The following is a 17,946-nucleotide window of genomic DNA, read 5'->3' on the forward strand; positions in this document are numbered from 1 at the left end:
TCCTTTCTTTCTTTTTCTTTCTCTTTTTCTTCTTTTTTTCCTTTTTTTCTTCCTTTTTTCTTTTTTCTTTTTCTCTTTTCTTTCCTTTTTTCTCTCTCTCTTTTTCTCCTTTTCCCAATACAACTTGTTTTTGGCCACTCTGCACTGAGCAAAATGACTAGAAGGAAAACCTCACCTCAAAAGAAAGAATCAGAAACAGTCTTCTCTCCCACAGAGTTACAAAATCTGGATTACAATTCAATGTCAGAAAGCCAATTCAGAAGGACTATTATACAGCTACTGGTGGCTCTAGAAAAAAAGCATAAAGGACTCAAGAGACTTCATGACTGCAGAATTTAGATCCAATCAGGCAGAAATTAAAAATCAATTGAATGAGATGCAATCCAAACTAGAAGTCCTAACGACGAGGGTTAACGAGGTGGAAGAACGAGTGAGTGACATAGAAGACAAGTTGATGGCAAAGAGGGAAACAGGAAAAAAGAGACAAACAATTAAAAGACCATGAAGATAGATTAAGGGAAATAAATGACAGCCTGAGTAAGAAAAACCTATGTTTAATTGGGGTTCCCAAGGGCGCCAAAAGGGCCAGAGGGCCAGAATATGTATTTGAACAAATCCTAGCTGAAAACTTTCCTAATCTGGAAGGGAAACAGGCATTCAGATCCAGGAAATAGAGAGATCCCCCCTAAAATCAATAAAAACCGTTCAACACCTCGACATTTAATAGTGAAGCTTGCAAATTCCAAAGATAAAGAGAAGATCCTTAAAGCAGCAAGAGACAAGAAATCCCTGACTTTTATGGGGAGGAGTATTAGGGTAACAGCAGACCTCTCCACAGAGACCTGGCAGGCCAGAAAGGGCTGGCAGGATATATTCAGGGTCCTAAATGAGAAGAACATGCAACCAAGAATACTTTATCCAGCAAGGCTCTCATTCAAAATGGAAGGAGAGATAAAGAGCTTCCAAGACAGGCAGGAACTGAAAGAATATGTGACCTCCAAACCAGCTCTGCAAGAAATTTTAAGGGGGACTCTTAAAATTCCTCTTTAAGAAGAAGTTCAGTGGAACAGTCCACAAAAACAAGGACTGAATAGATATCATGATGACACTAAACTCGTATCTGTCAATAGTAGCTCTGAATCTGAACGGGCTTAATGACCCCATCAAAAGGCGCAGGGTTTCAGACTGGATAAAAAAGCAGGACCCATCTATCTGCTGTCTACAAGAGACTCATTTTAGACAGAAGGACACCTACAGCCTGAAAATAAAAGGTTGGAGAACCATTTACCATTCAAATGGTCCTCAAAAGAAAGCAGGGGTATCCATCCTTATATCAGATAAACTAAAATTTACCCCGAAGACTGTAGTGAGAGATGAAGAGGGACACTATATCATACTTAAAGGATCTATTCAACAAGAGGACTTAACAATCCTCAATATATATGCCCCGAATGTGGGAGCTGCCAAATATATCAATCAATTAATAACCAAAGTGAAGAAATACTTAGATAATAATACACTTATACTTGGTGACTTCAATCTAGCTCTTTCTATACTCGATAGGTCTTCTAAGCACAACATCTCCAAAGAAATGAGAGCTTTAAATGATACACTGGACCAGATGGATTTCACAGATATCTACAGAACTTTACATCCAAACTCGACTGAATACACATTCTTCTCAAGTGCACATGGAACTTTCTCCAGAATAGACCACATACTGGGTCACAAATCGGGTCTGAACCGATACCAAAAGATTGGGATCGTCCCCTGCATATTCTCAGACCATAATGCCTTGAAATTAGAACTAAATCATAACAAGAAGTTTGGAAGGACTTCAAACACATGGAGGTTAAGGACCATCCTGCTAAAAAATGAAAGGGTCAACCAGGAAATTAAGGAAGAATTAAAAGGATTCATGGAAACTAATGAGAATGAAGATACAACCGTTCAAGTCCTAAGGGGGAAATACATCGCAATACAAGCATCCATTCAAAAACTGGAAAGAACTCAAATACAAAAGCTAACCTTACACCTAAAGGAGCTAGAGAAAAAACAGCAAATAGATCCTACGCCCAGCAGAAGAAGAGAGTTAATAAAGATTCGAGCAGAACTCAACGAAATCGAGACCAGAAGAACTGTGGAACAGATCAACAGAACCAGGAGTTGGTTCTTTGAAATAATTAATAAGATAGATAAACCATTAGCCAACCTTATTAAAAAGAAGAGAGAGAAGACTCAAATTAATAAAATCATGAATGAGAAAGGAGAGATCACTACCAACACCAAGGAAATACAAACGATTTTAAAAACATATTATGAACAGCTATACGCCAATAAATTAGGCAATCTGGAAGAAATGGACGCATTCCTGGAAAGCCACAAACTACCAAAACTGGAACAGGAAGAAATAGAAAACCTGAACAGGCCAATAGCCAGGGAGGAAATTGAAGCAGTCATCAAAAACCTCCCAAGACACAAAAGTCCAGGGCCAGATGGCTTCCCAGGGGGAATTCTATCAAACGTTTAAAGAAGAAACCATACCTATTCTCCTAAAGCTGTTTGGAAAGATAGAAAGAGATGGAGTACTTCCAAATTCGTTCTATGAGGCCAGCATCACCTTAATTCCAAAACCAGACAAAGACCCCACCAAAAAGGAGAATTACAGACCAATATCCCTGATGAACATGGATGCAAAAATTCTCAACAAGATACTGGCCAATAGGATCCAACAGTACATTAAGAAAATTATTCACCATGACCAAGTAGGATTTATCCCTGGGACACAAGGCTGGTTCAACACCCATAAAACAATCAATGTGATTCATCATATCAGCAAGAGAAAAACCAAGAACCATATGATCCTCTCATTGGATGCAGAGAAAGCATTTGACAAAATACAGCATCCATTCCTGATCAAAACTCTTCAGAGTGTAGGGATAGAGGGAACATTCCTCAACATTTTAAAAGCCATCTGCAAAAAGCCCACAGCAAATGTAATTCTCAATGGGGAAGCACTGGGAGCCATTCCCCTAAGATCAGGAACAAGACAGGGATGTCCTCTCTCACCACTGCTATTCAACATAGCAGGACTCCTAGCCTCAGCAATCAGACAACAAAAAGACATTAAAGGCATTCAAATTGGCAAAGAAAAAGTCAAACTCTCCCTCTTTGCCGATGACATGATACTCTACATAGAAAACCCAAAAGCCTCCACCTCAAGATTGCTAGAACTCATACAGCAATTCGGCAGTGTGGCAGGATACAAAATCAATGCCCAGAAATCAGTGGCATTTCTATACACTAACAATGAGACTGAAGAAAGAGAAATTAAGGAGTCAATCCCATTTACAATTGCACCCAAAAGCATAAGATACCTAGGAATAAACCTAACCAAAGAGTTAAAGGATCTATACCCTCAAAACTATAGAACACTTCTGAAAGAAATTGAGGAAGACACAAAGAGATGGAAAAATATTCCATGCTCATGGATTGGCAGAATTAATATTGTGAAAATGTCAATGTTACCCAGGGCAATTTACACGTTTAATGCAATCCCTATCAAAATACCATGGACTTTCTTCAGAGAGAACAAATTATTTTAAAATTTGTGTGGAATCAGAAAAGACCCCGAATAGCCAGGGGAATTTTAAAAAAGAAAACCATAGCTGGGGGCATCACAATGCCAGATTTCAGGTTGTACTACAAAGCTGTGGTCATAAAGACAGTGTGGTACTGGCACAAAAACAGACACATAGATCAATGGAACAGAATAGAGAACCCAGAAGTGGACCCTGAACTTTATGGGCAACTAATATTCGATAAAGGAGGAAAGACTATCCATTGGAAGAAAGACAGTCTCTTCAATAAATGGTGCTGGGAAAATTGGACATCCACATGCAGAAGAATGAAACTAGACCACTCTCTTTCACCATACACAAAGATAAACTCAAAATAGATGAAAGATTTAAATGTGAGACAAGATTCCATCAAAATCCTAGAGGAGAACACAGGCAACACCCTTTTTGAACTCGGCCACAGTAAATTCTTGCAAGATACATCCATGAAGGCAAAAGAAACAAAAGCAAAAATGAACTATTGGGACTTCATCAAGATAAGAAGCTTTTGCACAGCAAAGGATACAGTCAACAAAACTCAAAGACAACCTACAGAATGGGCGAAGATATTTGCAAATGACCTATCAGATAAAGGGCTAGTTTTCAAGATCTATAAAGAACTTATTAAACTCAACACCAAAGAAACAAACAATCCAATCATGAAATGGGCAAAGACATGAACAGAAATCTCACAGAGGAAGACATAGACATGGCCAACACGCACATGAGAAAATGCTCTGCATCACTTGCCATCAGGGAAATACAAATCAAAACCACAATGAGATACCACCTCACACCAGTAAGAATGGGGCAAATTAACAAGGCAGGAAACCACAAATGTTGGAGAGGATGCGGAGAAAAGGGAACCCTCTTACGCTGTTGGTGGGAATGTGAACTGGTGCAGCCACTCTGGAAAACTGTGTGGAGGTTCCTCAAACAGTTAAAAATAGACCTGCCCTATGACCCAGCAATTGCACTGCTGGGGATTTACCCCAAAGATACAGATGCAATGAAACGCCGGGACACCTGCACCCCTATGTTTATAGCAGCAATGGCCACGATAGCCAAACTGTGGAAGGAGCCTCGGTGTCTATCGAAAGATGAATGGATATAGAAGATGTGGTTTATGTATACAATGGGATATTGCTCAGCCATTAGAAATGACAAATACCCGCCATTTGCTTCGTCGTGGATGGAACTGGTGGGTATTATGCTGAGTGAAGTAAGTCAATCGGAGAAGGACAAACATTGTATGTTCTCATTCATTTGGGAAAAATAAATAATAGTGAAAGGGAATATAAGGGAAGGGAGAAGAAATGTGTGGGAAATATCAGAAAGGGAGACAGAACATAAAGACTCCTAACTCTGGGAAACGAACTAGGGGTGGTGGAAGGGGAGGAGGGTGGGGGGGTGGGAGTGAATGGGTGACGGCACTGGGGGTTATTCTGTATGTTAGTAAATTGAACACCAATAAAAAATAAATTAAAAAAAATTTGGTTCTATAAAATTGAGTATATCTGTTGCTGTAAAAGACATTTTAGATATAGTGAAAAAACAACCAAAATTTTAATTTTGTGATGATGAAAATAAAGACCTTTGAAATATTAATAAGAAATGACTGGTGATTTAATTAAGAGATTGGAACACCTTCCCTAAAAAAGACATTAAAACCATTAGTAATATATATGAAGAGGCGCTGAACCTCTTCATGGAAATGAGAAACAGAGCCACAATGAAAAATTATACAAAAAGAAATAAAAGTCATCCAAATTGGCAAGGAAGAAGTCGAACTTTCACTATTTGCAGATGACATGATACTCCATAGAGAAAATCTAAAAGACTCCACCAAAAAAATTTCTAGAATAGATGAATTCAATAAGGCTGTAGGATATAAAATCAGTGCACAGAATGTTACAGTCACTAAAATGGCTAATATGAGTAAGGCCATGAATATAAAGTTCTGGAGAAGATCTACCATAGGCTGGTGGTGTTATTATTACTGATAAAACTAATTGGGAAATCTATTTTGCCTAGCCTACTTCCACTTATTTTTATCTAGCCTGTCAGAGAGAAGTGCATACACATGTGCACCAAAAGATGTATAAGAATGTTTATTAATTTATCATTTTAATAAATAAGAATGGAAACAATCCAATTATTTGTCAACAGTGGGATGGATAAGAAATTGTAGAGTATGTATGGAATAGAGTATAACACATCTTGAAAATGAACTAATGTCACATGAAATATAGATGAAACCTACAAAAATGTTGAATGAAAGAAGATAGAAACAAAAACATATTTACTATGTGAATTCGATTTTTTACACAGCTCAAAAATAGGCAAAGCTAGTGTTATAAGTCAAGATACCGGTTATCTTTGGAGTGGAGAGTAGGGGTTGGGATTGAGATGAGATATGAAAGAGTTCATAGATGTTGATAATTATCTAGTTTTTTCCCTGACTGGTAGTTATGCTATATAGGTGTTAAGTTTGTGACAACTCATTAACATAAATTTTCATGATGTATAGTTTTTCTCCCTGTAAGTTATAATTAAATAAAACAGTTTATTAACAAAAGAGCATAGATTCACACAGCTTGGATTAGAATTCCAGCTCCACTAGTTTTTTAATTTGATTTTGGGTAAGATATTAGCCACCAACTTTTCTGTTTCTTCACTATTTGTTGAGAATTATAATAGTACCCGCTTTGTTTTATCTGTTTTTGGAGAAGCATGGAGGAAAAAGTGAAGTAGTGCAAATAATATGCTTAAAAGATAATCCAACACACATTAAGTTATCAAGAAAAGTTAGCTGGGATCATCATCATTATCACCATTATTAGATATGTGTAATGGACAGACTCTAAGATGACTCTAAATTATCCCTTCCTCCCATTATTCACATCCTTGGATGAACTCCTGTCCTTGAGTGTAGATAAGGCTGACATGCCTCTAACCTATAGAGCAAAAAAGTAATTGGATGTCATTCCTATGATTATGTTACATAAAACTATAACTCCCATAGTGCTTGCAGAATCTCTTTATTGGTTTCCTTGCTGACTTTAAGAGGTACGACAGCAAGGAACTGAGAGCAGCCTCCAGACAACAATTAGCAAGATACCAAAGTACTCAAAAAAGCACAAAAAAATTGAATCCTGCAAGAGTCTTATAACCTTAGAAGTAGATCCTTCCCCAGTCTGCCCTCAGATAGGACCCCGCCCATGGCCTTGTAAGAAAATGGAAGCAGAGAACCAAGTCAGCCATACCTACATTCCTGGACTATAGTAATTGTCATATGGTCAGTGCATGTTGTAAGTCACCAGGTGTGTAATGATATTTCTATATAGTAATAGATAACTAATTCCACACATGACGAAGTCTGACTTCAAACTTCTCTGGGGAATTACAGTGCATAAAATTTGTAGCAGGTATTGTCACTAAAGCTTAAGAGAGTTTTTTCGTAATTCTGAATTTGTGACTGTACTCTGAATGGTTTATTTTGTATTTTGCCTGGTATTTTTCACCAATATAGAATGACACAACATTGTTCCAAAGATATAATTACAAAGAACCATAAGTAAAAAATACTTTGATTAGAAATATGTTGCACCCACTTACATTCTATCAATATAGTTGTTAAATGAGTTACTTTCCATTAATTGCCAATCAAATACCAGATAGAAAGCAACAGCTTGAATGGGATCACCAAAAAAAAAAAAACCAAATTAGTAATTATAACATTTTTTCCTTTTCTTTTGTTTACCTGTGCTCCCTGATTGATAAATAGGACTGGCTTTTTAATAATTTATTTTGAAGATCATAAATTAATAAAAATGGGTATACAAATATACCAAATGAAGAAAACTTCTAGAGTGAGCAGTGACATAAAGTGAATATTGGTGAACTAGAAATGCAAGCAGTATAAAAAAAAATGGTATTTTAAGTACCATAAGAGCAAACTAAATATGTAGGGGCCATATGCAGCACATATACAGGCTACCAGTTTGTGGTCTGAGCTTCAGTGTAATAAAATATTAACCTTTCTAGACATTATGCTTCTGTAAGATGCAAAGAAGTATCTGAATCAGGAAGGGTTTCTGATTTATGCCTCCTAACATAGAAAGATCCCTTTAAAATACTCATGTATATACAGAAGTTTGGCAGCTGTGAGAGTCTGAGGTCAAATAGAGGGAACAATGGGAAATTCTACAAATTTATTATTTATATTACTAAAGTATAAGGAGGAAGGGTGGTAGGTTGGCATCATGCTTCAAATTATCATCACTCTATATGTGATACTTTCTCTGAATCTTCCACTAGTTCTAACATATTCCAAGATTATTTTAGACACACTTCTATTTTTATGTGCAGGTTGCCCTATGTTTGATTAACTTTGTGTTTTCCACTCCAGGCTCCTTAAGGGCAGAACCCTCATTTCACTGCTTCTGGAAGATTTTGCACAGGTCCCATCACAGCAGAGACATATGTCAGTATAATAAATAAATAAATAATGAACAAATGCATCGTTCCAGGACTAGGAACACTGTGTGTAAAATTAGGATTCTGTATGTACAATCACCTCTAAGTTTAACACTAATTATAACATATGAAACTTCCAAATTATAAATCTATTGAGATTATGCTTCAATTGAACTCAATTCATGATTTATCCAAATTTAATTGATATAAACCTAAATGACAATTATGTTTTTAATACAAAGTAGAATTTTAACTTAAGAACAGACAAGATGTTTTGTAAAGTTGTAAATTGAATAAGTATCAGTATTAAAATTTTAAAAGAAATGTTTTTACCTCCTGTATTAATTAATTAGAAACTTTTGATCTCAAATTACTTTGGAAATATCAAAAGCTTGATTTCTTTTTATTCAAAAGCTTGATTTCTGTATGGATTTGGATTTTCACTAGGCCATTTCATTTGCTAATTTTTTTCTTTGATTTTTTTGTTTTGTTTTGAATTTACTACACATCTTCCACTATAGAGTGCTTTTAACCTTACATAGAAATTTCAGCAGATCAACCTTAGGTGGAGAAAGTAAATAGCCAGTAACACTTGAGAAAAAAATCAAACATGCTATTAAAAAGGGCCTTTCCTTTCTATATCTCTGGATCCTTTTACATAGCACAGAAACCTTGGCTCCCAGGCTAAGATAAATGCTTACATTTTAATGCACAACCTTCAGAGTAATTCAGGTTTATTAGCCTAAGCTTGCAGATGGCCTAAATGCTGGCAGAGTCCAGCAAGGAAGGTGAGGGAAGGACACATGCAGAGTGGTTAACCAACTTGTGGCTCTGTGCAGCTGTGCACCGTACTTGCAATCCCAATTATCTCCTGGGGGGTAGTATTTTTTGATCAGCAGAAGACAATCTCAAGGCCAAAGAAAGTAGGAAAACATTCTGAAATCTCCTGCTTCTAAGTTAGAATGCGGGGCTCAGAGTTCATAAATTCAACATTTTTGGTTATTTAATATTATTACAGTTGATAGAAGTAAGAAAAAATTTTTATTTAAATTTTTAAATTTTAAATTTTAATTTTAATTTTAATTTTAATTTTAATTTTAAATTTTATTTAAAATGGGAAAAGAGGTAGATACCAGTGTGTTTCTGATACTTTCTTGTGGCATTGTAGGAGACTTGAGAAAGAATATCTTAGCATGATTTAGAATTCAGGAAGATTTAGCTCTTTTATTTCCACGCACTAATGATAGCTATATATTCATGTGCAAAATATCCATTGAATACCTACTTTGGGCCAGGAACTATACTAGCTAAGGGTTATGGGAAGAACAAGGCATAATGTTTCCTGCTATCAGGAGCTTACTATATACTTGAGATATAAACAAATAAATAGTTAATTTTAAAGAAGTAAGTTCTAGATTTTAGCCAAATGAAACTTTCAACAACTTTAGCAAGAGTTTCAGTGGAATAATGATTTAAAAGTCAGATGGCAATGGGACAAAAACTGAATGGTAGTGCAATAGGAGATACTAGAAGTGTATAACATATCTTTTTTGAGAGGTTTGACTATAAGGGGAAACACAATATGAGGCAACACCTAAGAAATCCTTCAGATGGGGATAGGGAAAAAATTAGGTTATTGCTGTCAATATTAATGAAAAAGAACTAAGAATGAGGAACAGATGGAAGGGATAGGATGGGATGGGCATGAAAATCCAGAGTGACATCCTAAGAAGTATCTTCAAGAGGTTTAGAAAAAGATGGGCTACATGTTTGGGATGTTTGGGTTTAAAGCAAAAAGGGAGCTTCTCTTCCAATATAACTAGATAAAAAGGTAAAAAAAAAAAAAGATGGATGTATATGCCTGTTATTTTAAAAACTTAAGGACAGGAAGTATATGACTTAATTTCTATTTTCTTTGTGATGGATGATATAAACATGTCTCTGATAATGCAGGATGGAAAATTATGTTGACCTGATTGAAGGTTTGGAGAAAGCATGAAAGGTTCAAAAGGGCCATATTGCAAAGATAGATAACAAGAACCAAAGGGACAGGTGTACTGGACAAGACTGAGGAACCAGATGACATTGTGTCTCTAGATTATATTGAAACCAGTCAATGAAGCTGTATGTTTTTTCTTTAGCAGACGTCAACATTTGACATTTCATAGGAGACATATAGTTGGATTTGTTCATAGTTGGGACTTTTCTATTTGAATAGAAAGGAAAGAAGATGAAGAGAACATGTTGAAGGTACTTAGAAGAGTAAATGAATTACAAAATCTAAGCTACAGACAGAAAGATGTATGGTCAAGATGAAGCAGAACGCTAGACAGGTGAGAGTTTAGGGACTGGATATTTAGAGTTAACAAGAAGAAGGTACTGTAGGCATAAAACTTAGAAGGTTGTGATGAAAAAATCATGTGCCTCAATTTAATATATAGGATTAAATATCTTTGATGTAGCCATGTGGTCAGAAAAATTAAGACAGAAGTCACTGCAGATGACAGGCCAATTAAATATTAAGTTGAAAGTTGGATGGAACACTTGCAAAATTAAATCAGAGTGATAAAGTATGTGTGAAAGAGAGAAGGCTATAAGCAGACGCTGTAGTCTTTAGAGAATGAGTCAGCAGGAGGCTCAAAGAGTGCCATGACCAGGACAACAAAATAGTACAGCCTAGACTACCAAGGGTTTTAACACCAGGTAGGAGAGTGATGTTCTGATTATCAAAGAGAATGAAAAGGTTTCCAGCCCTATTTCCTTAACAAGGTATAAGCAGATCTTAGAGAATAAGCAACTTCCACTTCACCTGCTGTCTCCTCTATAATAAAGATCTACAAACTCTAATCTCAAGTGAGATAACACAAGTGAACTAGTTTTGAAAGCATAAGGTAATAAGACAAATGAGATATTTGATGAAACTTCTGCTTACACAGTTCAAGACAGAATATAATGAGCATCTTCTACAGTGCCCTGAATTCACCGGAAAGAAAGAGAGCTCCCCAAGAGTCATAATAAAGAGGAAACAAGAAATCAGGGTTACATTTTAAAGCCACAGCAACACTTGCTCAGACATATCCAATCCTGGCAAAAACATAGCCTTCAGTTTTAAATTCCTTGTAGAAGACAAAATTTGGGGCTTGTACAATATAAAGATTTGGAGCTGTAGCACTGCAATATACTTGAAACTCATGAAATTCTGTAACCTTAATTCTGTAACCTTAATAGACTAGGATGCTGATGGATTAACTTCACTTATTATGGTAATCATTTTGCAATGTATAGAGATATCAAATATTATGTTGTACCTGGAATATTATATGTCAATTACATCTCAATAAAAAATAAGTACAATTAGAGAATAAAATAAAAGTAAGAATAAAATAGAAAAAAATCACTTATCACCAGAAGCAAATGAAGAAAAGTATTGATTTCAGCCTGAACTGTTAGAGAAACCAAATTGGGGAGGAAATCCCCTAAGAAATTATTACCATAGGTTTGGCCTCATATGTTTGGAATTGGGTATTATCTGAGATCCATACTGCCACAGGGCTTTGGTCAGAAGCAAAAGGCAAATTCTCTCAGGAAGATGCATCCTCAACCCAAAATAATAGGATTCCCACAGAAAACTAGCCAAAAGCATGACAGTTAAATTTAGGACTTGCTTTTAACTGATTTTTCATCAAAATTTCTCTCTCTTATTGGATATTAACTTAAAAGGATGTAGTAGATCTCCCTCTATCTCTCTCTTATCAATTACCAATTTCTCCAGAAGAAAGAGCCTTGAGAAATACAAAGCTGCTTTTTATCTCATGTGGATGATAAGTTCAGCTGCTGTCCCAGGTCTCTCTCTAAAAAAATTTTACCTCTCAAATATTTTCTGCTGAGGTATGGAGAGCACTCTAGAATCCTGCTAATTCTCCAGATTCTCCAAGACACAAGGCACAGGTGTCTTCTCCTCTCAATTCCCTAACCTACTTGGGAGGTGGACATTTCAATATTTTCTGCTGAAATTTCCTGCTGAACTTCAGCAAAAGGAAGCCCACAGCAGTGTCTCCAAAGTCGAACTCTTATTCCTTTAACACCTCTCCTGTTTGCTCAATCATAATTTTTTGCATGTCTTTTTTATGGAGAGAGTAAGACCTTGAACTTTCATACACATTAAAGACAAGCTTTTAAAATTCAAATGTCTTTCTCTAAAAATCATTGTGTCTGTCATGGGTTTCAAATGTCTATCTAAAAAAATAAATCCAAGTGTCACTTCTTTTTCTCTGAATTCATGCAATAAAACACTATTCTTAGGACCACGGAAATGAAAAATGATAGCTGCTTGGATTGGGGGCAGGTCATACGCAAGGTAGCCAAAGATTGAAAAAATAATTATCCATATTGGGTAATGTTTCCTCAAACCATTTTGTGACATAAACATAAACTAAATAGTTATGAAGATGTTAATTCTTATGTGCCTTTTACAGCCTAAGGCAAAGCTTTTGACTTGCTAAGATAAATAAGATATGAATGTGTATAAGTTTACTGTGAAGTAGAATTAGTAAGAAAGTAAGGCTGAATGGAAAAAGGGCCACCTGATAAGCTCAATTCACTCGAATTATCTGTGTTTTAGCCATATACAAACTTGAATAGCTCTGCAAAATTTTTTGAAAAATAACATAAATCTAAGGTGGTATAACGAATGATAAAGAAAAATAAGGAGAACACCTGAGTAACTCAGCAGTTGAGCATCTGCCTTTGGCTCACAGTGTAATCCCAAGATCCAGGATTGAGTCCCACATCGGGCTCCCTGTATGGAGTCTGCTTCTCCCTCTGCCTATGTCTCTGCTTCTCTCTCTCTCTGTGTCTCACATAAATAAATAAATATATTTTTTAAAAGATTTCATTTATTTCATTTATTTTTTATTTTTTCATAAATTTATTTTTTATTGGTGTTCAAATATTTTTAAATGAAAAAAGAAAAATAAGGAAATGTATAACATCGCAAGAAATTGCTTCTTTTTGAAAAATGTCTGGATAATAACAATAGAGTATTTCTTTGAGTGATTGGAGGATATTTTTCTTGACCATATTTATGGTGCTTAAAGACACATACCTCTCTTCACACTCCCCAGGGATACACAAACACACAAATACAGTCACAGTTGTGACTGGGCCTGAATTCTTTCTTTTTTGAACAGCAATCTTTAACTCATAAACCTGGACCTAACTATTTGAAAGCCATGAGGACAAGGTATAACTTTCTCTAAACCTCAGTTTCCTCACTTGTTAAAATTATAATATTTACATCCTTCTTGGATTTCAAGTACTATTTAAAGAAGATATGCCAACATGAAATGTATAGTGGCTAAGATATGATAATTAGCCTTTTTTTTTTCTGTGAAAGCAAAAACTTCTTACTGTATGAGACAAAATATTGACACAAATTTACTTAAGTAAAATAATTTCTTTGGGATTTATATAGAGCCCCCAACGATCTGGTTTTACTTTGTCTTCTCCTAGTAAAATAACAGTCTATAAGTTGACTTCATTCTCAAACATTCTCTCCCTTGTGGTTTTAGGATTGCTCCTAACAGCATCATGGCTGCAATCTTCCAGGTTCATTTCTGATAAGAAGAGAAACTAAGAAAGAGTTGTTCAAAATCTGTGGTGGTCTACTCTCTTTGGGCAGAATTGGGCTGTGTGCCCATCCATGAAGGAATCACTGCAGCTAGTATATGAAATCTGATGATTAGCTTAAGGCAACCATGGTTTCTCCTGTAGGAAAAGAAGAGTTACAACCAACCAAATCAAGGAGGCTGTAGGTAAAAGAAGGATAGTTTCCCCCAGAATATTCAGACACATGTTTCCAATGAAAAGAGGAAAGGCTACAAAATCCACTGTGGGTCACTCATGTTCTGCTCTTCTTTTTGCATAAACTCTGAATGAACTGAATCTGGGTGATAATAATTATTCTCTAAACTATGTATCCTAAAGAGATAGTGAAAGTTTCCTTTTCTGGAAATCTTTATTTGAAATAATAGAAAATGCTATTTGCTTTTCACTATTTTCTTCTTTCAGCTAAAAGAATTAAGTTCTCATCATCCCTTGTAGCCACGTGGTCAGTAAAATCTGGCTAATGACATTTAAGTGGAGCATTTTATAGAACTTTAATAAAGACTTTTTAGAAGAAACTGATATGAAGAGAGCAAAATTTTATGCTCCCCATACCTAGCCCTAAGTCCTTTCTGTTGACTTAAATGCAGCCATGACTCCAGAGCTCCAAACACTTCCCTAAACCCTGAGGTGATATTTAAGATGAAAGCTATTGAGTAGGGTAATAGATCCAGAAGAGGGAAGTAACTTGAGTGAATATCTGATTATCACAAGGCCACCAGACCAGTCCTAATTTGTCTACATCCTAATCTGAACTCTTTTACACAAGGAAGAATTTTTTTTTAAGATTTATTTATCTACTTGAGAGAAAGACAGAGACAGAGACAGAGAGCAGAGGGAGGGTCAAAGGGAGAGAGAGAGAGAATCTCAAGTAGACTCCCTGCTGAGCATGAAGCCCAACACAGTACTTGATCTCAGGATCCTGAGATTGTGACCTGAGTCAAAACCAAGAGTCAGATGCTAAACCAACTGAACTGTCCAGGTGCCCAACATGGATTTATGTATAGGATTTATTAATGCTATTTGGAGTTTTCTGGTATATGTGACCAAACCTAATCCAAAGTCATTCAACTTTATAAAGTAGTATTTATGTCCATGGATGCCAGAAAATTATTTAGGTGATTCCTGGAGGTCACTTACAATATGAAATTGTCATCATTTTTTGGTCAAGATCCTCAAATATGTAATTTCTCATTTTCTTTGGATTCTAAATTCACTGGTGTTCAAATATGCAGATAAACGAAGACTGTCATTTGTCAGGAAATACTTATGATGCTTCCAAGGCTAAAAACTCACCTGCTCCAGAAATCTTCCCTGAAGATGCTACAAACTCCGAAAAATGTCATTCTTTTTACTATCTTTAAATCTGGAACATTATTTCCAAAAGTCTCCAATTACAAAAAATATGTATAAAGATGAAATATAAAATAAAACAGAAGAGTATTTAGATATCTTCCAGTTCTCGTTTTTCTTCCCTTGTTTCTATATGACCACCTTGAATGCCCTTTTACAGGAATACTCACTTAGAACTATGGCCCTAACTGGGGTGGCTGGTTGTAAAACTAAATATGCCATAGTCTGACCCCACAAAAAGCATATGATAAATAATTGGGTGTAGAATTGGGGAAGGGGAAGTCCTGGGCACCTGCCTCACAGAGGTGGTGATTGATTTGTGGTAGGAAGGACAGGCTTTTGAGAATAGAAAAAGAATTCTTGTGAATGAAAAGAAAAATTAGTGGATTTTGGGTCATGATCTGAGTATAAATGTATTGTGATCCTCATATGTGGAACAAAGAAGGAACCATAAGAAATATCCAGAGCTGGGGGATCCCTGGGTGGGTCAGTGGTTTGGCACCGCCTTTGGACCCAGGGCATGGTCCTAGAGTCCCAGGATCGAGTCCCACATCGGGCTCCCTGCATGGAGTCCACTTCTCCCTCTGCCTGTGTCTCTGCCTCTAGCTCTTTCTGTGTCTCTCATGAATGAATAAATAAAATCTTAAAAAAAAAAAAAAGAAATATCCAGAGCTAAAGGTAGATGTGAGAAATAATGAAACTGTAAGAAAAGAGACCTCAATTCCAAAAGGAGGAGGCTAAGGATGAAAAATAATGTTTGAGCTGAGCATCTTCAACACAATCCACCGAGACAGAATTGTCTCAAAAAAGAAATAGAAAAGAAGCCCATAAAATATTCTTAGAGGTAGTTAATTAGTTTTCCACTGCCGTATTAATAAATTGCCATAAACTTAGCAACTTGAATCAATACTCATTTATTATGTCACCATCCCATGGATATTAGAAATCCAACATGGGTCTCACTAAGCTGAAGTCAAAGTTAGCAGAATTGTATTCTTAACTGGAGGCACTGGGGAAGAATCTATATCCAAATGCATTCAGAGTTTGGTCAGGATGCTTTTCCTGTGGCTAAGGACTGAGGGACACATGACCTTGCTGTCTGTGGGAGGCCACCCTTATTTCCTAGAGACTTGCCCCAGTCCTTGCATATGCGCCCCTAAATCTTTGAACCAATGGCACTTCAGACTTTCCTATGCTAGTAATCTCTCCAATTTCCCTTTTATCACTTTTCTTGCCTCTTCTGTTTCATTCCTCTGATCACAGAGAAAATTTTCTGCTTTTAGGGATTCATATGACTAGAGTAGGCCCAACCTGATAATCTAGATCCATAACCATAATTAAATGTATGAAGTGACTTTTTCCATGTAATACATCATGTTCACAGGTTTAGAAACTAGGGTATGAACAAACATCTTTGGGAAACCATTCTTCTTAACACTGGTAAAAGCCTGTGGATTTTCCTGTAAATAAAGAGGGGATAAATGAAGAATTCAGAAAATCTCCGTTATTTTTCTGGTACATCCTGACTACATCCACTGTGTAATGGAATTCAAGGGAGTGAATGGCTATTTATTCTGTCGCTTACTCTCTGTTCTCTTGAATTGTGATCATGATCCATCTTGGGGTTAGTATAAAGAAAATGACTTCATATAAAGGTTCTCAAGTTAAAGGGGGTTTATCCCTGATAGCTAGCTAGAAACCCTAGCTCCACCCAAAATGATACAGGTTTAGGGAAATCATATGATAATCCAAAAGAGACTGATTCTCAAGGATTAGAGTTTGCTATATAACAGCCTAATATATCAGCCTATTAAAGTAGAAATGCTTTGACTCTTAAGTGCCCAAGTCGCCCATTAACTCTTTCAGCAAGTATCTGTTGACATCTTAGAACCTTTTTTCATTAGTTACCATTTGTGAAATAAAGCCAAGTTTATACCTCTAGCTTCCTTTTTCATAGGAAACATCTAAGAAGTGAGTCAAGAGTTTAAGATAAAGGGAAAGAATTTGAACTCTCAGTCAAACAAATTCAGTGTTGAATTCTAGCTAAGCCACTTCCTAGCTGTGTTATTTTGTATAGGCCTTATTGGCCTCTTCTCTCATGATAATAGAATGCAAGCTATATCAAAGCAAAGAATTTTATTTGTTTGTCCATTGCTATATCCTTAGCATCTCAAATATATTTTGCGCATAGTAGATACACAAAATAAACTGTTTGAATAAATTTAAAACTACTTAGAAAAGTTTTCTGAGATACATAAATAAGTATTATCATAAATAGATACATGGGAAGTACTTTTATAACTGTAATTATTAGCATTATTTTATTCAATATTTGCATAGAAAAATGAAGAAAGACAAGTAATGAACAGAGAATATATAATTCTTTTTCTTATTTAATGAATTTTCATGGAAACTTAAGGGCAATTTATTATTTTGGTAGTGGCATCTCAAGCAATAATTACCCTAGAGAAGTTAATAACTATCCTCTAGATAGTTGCTAGTTGCTACTATGGATAAGAAGGAACACAGATTGGATAGAGAACCTCTGTTAAATCCAACCGCCATCATAAGGTTGGTGGGTAAGCCACTTAACTATTCAACTAAAAAGAGGGGATGATAATTTCTGCCTACCTTCGGTGATAAACCACTGTGGGGAAATTCATGAGACATAGACACTAATTATTCCAGTAGCAAGATGACAAGTCCTAAACAAAAAGAATGTTCTATTAGTGAGGAGAAACTATGAATCAAAGAAAATGCATTTATATATATTTGCATGTAACAAGCCCTTAACTATTTATTGGCAGACTAACAAATAGACAAATTAATACTT

The 17,946-nt window shown here is 35.9% G+C and overlaps 1 long non-coding RNA gene across 1 annotated transcript in view; it reads right to left on the reverse strand.

The window, feature by feature from the left end:
• LOC140636323 (uncharacterized) overlaps positions 1 to 17,946 on the reverse strand; it is a 196,532-nt gene that overhangs the window by 152,725 nt on the left and 25,861 nt on the right. The window contains exon 3 of the long non-coding RNA XR_012033598.1: positions 17,745 to 17,818. This is a non-coding gene — a long non-coding RNA (uncharacterized lncRNA). The remainder of the gene's footprint in view (positions 1 to 17,744; positions 17,819 to 17,946) is intronic.

This window comes from Canis lupus, chromosome 7, assembly GCF_048164855.1.
Source record: "Canis lupus baileyi chromosome 7, mCanLup2.hap1, whole genome shotgun sequence".
NCBI classification, from domain to species: Eukaryota; Metazoa; Chordata; class Mammalia; order Carnivora; family Canidae; genus Canis; species Canis lupus.